Source organism: Chrysochloris asiatica, unplaced genomic scaffold (assembly GCF_000296735.1).
Source record: "Chrysochloris asiatica unplaced genomic scaffold, ChrAsi1.0 scaffold00021, whole genome shotgun sequence".
NCBI classification, from domain to species: Eukaryota; Metazoa; Chordata; class Mammalia; order Afrosoricida; family Chrysochloridae; genus Chrysochloris; species Chrysochloris asiatica.
Window position 1 is genome coordinate 13,236,333 of NW_006408539.1, and position 4,345 is coordinate 13,240,677.

Genomic DNA, 4,345 nt, shown 5'->3' on the forward strand with positions numbered 1-4,345 from the left:
TTCTTTGTATAAGTCCTTTGTTTCTCTGGTTACATTTATTCCTAGATATTTCATCCTTTGGGTGGCTATTGTAAATGGTATTGCTTTCCTAATGTCTTTTTCAATGCTGTTGTTTTCGGTATAGAGAAATCCAACTAATTTCTGTATGTTGATGTTATGCGCTGCTACTTTGCTGAATCTGCTTGCATGTGACTCTTGACAGCCCAAGCTTTGGAGTTCATTACTGCCACAGTACTGTCTACCGCACCATAATTTTTCATTATTTTAGATCCAAATCATGGTAGTGAGCAGTCCTCAGCATTTTATAGCTGAAACAGCCCTGGAGCCCCATTGGTTAGGCCTGGCTCCTCCACATAGATTGCTGTTGTTCTTTCTTCATTCTTACATCACAGCAATTCCAGGAACACTGCCTTATTCTGAGGTCTGCAGACTGATCCTGTGTGATTTCACTGCTTCCGCCTTCCACAGTGAGGTAAACTTTCCTCCATGGACTGTTCACTGACTTCCCTGGGAAACAGCATCTCCTTCAGAGTTTCGCTTTTGTAATTTCCACAGTCAGCACCATCTGTTTTCTTCAGAGGGGGACCAACACACCACAGCTTTTTGGAGGGTCTTGAACAGGACTAAGGAGTCCTAGTGGCACAGTAGTTACAAAACTGGTTAGTGATTCTAACCCACCATACACTCTTCAAAGAGGAAGATTACAGCCATGGAAACTCTACTGGGCGGTTCTACGCCATCTGAAATGATCTCTATGAATCAGAACTGAATCACAACAATGGATCAGATTGGGGTTTAATTATGATTAGAAAATCTCTTCCTAGCTGTTACTGCAATATTGAACCCTCTGAGCCAGCCACAGATGGTTTCTCTGGAAAAGATGGGACATATCTCTTACCTCATGAAGATACTCGTCTTGTAAAAAATATATACACATAGCAACCCTTTCAGATGGAGTAGAACTTCTCCATGTGTGAGTCCTGGTGTGGCGCTATAGGATAAGCACTCGACCATAAGGTCAGTTTGAACTGCAGGGTCGATGGTTCAAACTCATCAGCCACTCCTTAGAAACCTTATTCAGGATTGCTGTGAATTAGAACTGACTCAGTGGCACTTAACAACGACAACAACTAGACTGGACTGCTGCAAATTTGGATAATGCACTGGACTTCAAAGTTAGTTTGAATCACAAAGTCGGCAGTTCAAACTTACCAGCAGCATCTCAGAAACCCTATACAGGGTCATTATGAGTTGGAACTGATTCGACAGCACTTAACAATAATATATATATATGGAGCTCTGGTAGCGTAGTGGTTACGAATCGGGCTGCGAACCATAAGGTCAGCAGTTCGAAACTACCAGCTGCTCCGCGGGAGAAAGATGAGGCTTTCTACTCCCGTAAGGTTTTACATCTTCGGAAACCCTGTACAGGGTCGCTATGGGTCGGAACCGACTCGAAGGCACTTAACAACAACAACAACATATATATATAACTTTATAGTAACAAATTAAACAGAAGCAAAAGTTTAAAAGATTTAAGACATACCCCTGGACATATCTAGTATCTAGGACAAAAATTTTAATTTTTCAGGCAAACACAATTAGAAGTTGGTAAGTAATGGACAGCTAACCACAAAGTCATCAGTTCAAACCTACCAGCAGCTCTTTTGGAGAAAGATGAGGCTTTCTGTTCCTTCAGAGGAGCTATGGTAGTGTAGTGGTTATGAGTCAGGCTCCTAACCTCAAGGTCAGCATTTCGAAACTACCAGTTGTCCCATGGGAAGAAGATGAGGCTTTCTGCTCCTGCAAAGATTTACAGCCTCGGAAGCCCTATGAAGGGTCACTATGAGTTGGAATCAACTCCACAGCACATCACCACCACCACCACCACCAAAGATGCACAGCCAAAGAAACGCTATACAGGGTTGCTACGAGCTGGAATTGACTTGATGGCAGTGATTTTTTACAGAATGTTTTGAATAATAAATTATATTTTTAAAGTGTCTTGTGGTCAGAGTTCTCCACTCTGGTATATCTCCTTCAGTCACAAAGCACTCCTGATAAACATAGATCCCACCATCTGCCCCTCAGGCATGGCTGTTCCAGGAGAAATCAGAGATGCCCTATCAGGAGCAGAGCCCTATAACACCCTCTCCCTGAAATCACATGGAAAGTCGAGGTTCATATTACTAGACCCCAGAGTTGCAATAAATACCTTGACCCATTTTCTTTTTTGTTTGTTCCACCATTAAGTGGTTGGTGTGGCACTGGAGGATAATCAGTGGACTACAAGGTCAATTTGAACTGAAAGGTAGCCTGTTCAAACCCACCAGTCACCCCTCAGAAATCCTACACAGAGTAGCTTTGAGTTGGAACTGATTCGACGGCACTTAGTAACCCAAACAAATAGCAAGCTAGAGTTGGCCAGTGGACTACATGGCAGACTTCTACATTGGGCACAAATTTATTGTGTATTTAAACAGGGATAGATTATCCAATAAGAGCTAAACAGGGGCTTACTAATGCTTATTTACTAATCTGTAGTGAATAATTACACATTTTTTCTCCACATCAAAGAATCTGCTTTTAGACATCTGTGTCTCAGAACTTTCCTGTGATTTCAAAGCCTCTTTTCAAGTTTACCTTCTGCAACAGGGCCTGAGTACCTAGTCAAGCAAGGTGAGTATACGAGCTTACTTGTGCTTGCTTACTGATCTGCAGTGAACAGCTTCACATCTGTGCTGAAAAACACGTGAAAGTACACACTATAGATGAGTAAACACAACTAAACACATATTTAGCTTGCTTACTGATAAACTCCACCTCTACTTTCAAATCGTGGACCATGTGTGCTAAAGAGCCCACATCTCTTATTTATTTATTTATTTTTGTTCCCAAGTTTTATTCAAAGATTTATACAATATATTCTAAGTAAGTGAGTTTTAATCCTCATCTTCTACCTCTTCATCGTGGTTAATCTGGAAGTAACGTAATTCATAACTTTATTTGCTGCTAGTAACTACGCACAACCAATCACATAGATTCTTCTTCAAATATTTTTGGTGAGATATTTCAAATACCTTTTGGGAAAAGGTACCTCAGAGATCACAGTAATCTTGCTCTTGCTTCTTTCAATGTTTACTACCCCTTCACGAAGATGACCAGTTTTCCCACTGACTTTGGTTCTTTCTTGAAGAAACTGCTCAAAATTGGCAGCATCCATGATTCCATCTTCTACAGGGTGGGTGCAGTCAAGGGTGAACTTCAGAACCTACTTCTTTTTTTGACCCTCTTTGCCACAAACTTTTTCACAGGTGCCATGGTGTCATCGGAGGCAGAAAGGAGGCCCACATCTCTTTTATGTGTGGAAAAAGAAATCCATATCTGTATTCAGTGGAAACTCTGTCTCAATCTCTCAATATTTCAAACACCCAAACACTGTGCCCAGGGCCCTAGAGGGGCTAGGTTTCAGCTATTTCTAGTAGGATTCTATTATAATGCTTTTATAACCTGTATGTCATTTTAAAACTGGTTTAATATTACTCCTGCAGGGAAGCAAGTGAATTTGGAACAAGGAAGAGGGAGGCAGAAAAAAAGGATATACTTTAAATTTTCTCAAAGAAATCACAAATATGTGGTACAATGAAGCACAGGAATTCCTAGTGAGCAATACAGGAAAGGAAATAAAATGTCTGGATGAACAGAATCTCTTGTTGACATTTTGAAATTCTTAAAACATGTGTATAATTTCCAAATTAAGTTTTATAAATTTTCTGAGAAGCTAACATGGGTTATCCAGTATAAGATTATTAACTATTTTATAAGAGCTCAGCAAACCTGGACTGGTACACCCATACTTTTTATTAACACTTCTGGAACCCTTAAGTACTAAGCACAAACAACTAAAAAAAGGGAAAAACTGTATTTTTTGGTAGAAAAATGAGCTCTTCTAAGAGAAAAGTGATTGGTGAGTTGGTACAATTAATTCAGAGACTTGTTTTTCTAAAGTGAGAGTGCGGAAAATAATTGCTTACTTTATCAAGAATAAGACTCACAGCCACTAATTTTTATAGCTTCAGATCAGATTACTGAAAGTCAAAAAGCTGACTGAAAGGAAGAAACCCTCCAGTTCACAAACCTCACCATCAGTCTTCCTTCTTTCAATATTCAGATATTGCCTTTGGTGGAAATGGAAGATGCTTATAATTTAAAATAATTAAAGGTATTCTCTTCATGGGATTTCCACTAAGAGCTTCAAGTGAGATGGACTAAAGGCTACTTTGTCACTGACATTGTTGTTGTTGTTAAGTGCCATGGAGTCAGTTCCAACCCATAGCAATCTTGT

General features: G+C 39.9%; 1 pseudogene; it reads right to left on the minus strand.

The window, feature by feature from the left end:
• Positions 1 to 2,942: 2,942 nt before the first annotated feature.
• LOC102835137 lies at positions 2,943 to 3,321 on the minus strand (annotated as a pseudogene).
• Between the last annotated feature and the right edge of the window lie 1,024 nt (positions 3,322 to 4,345).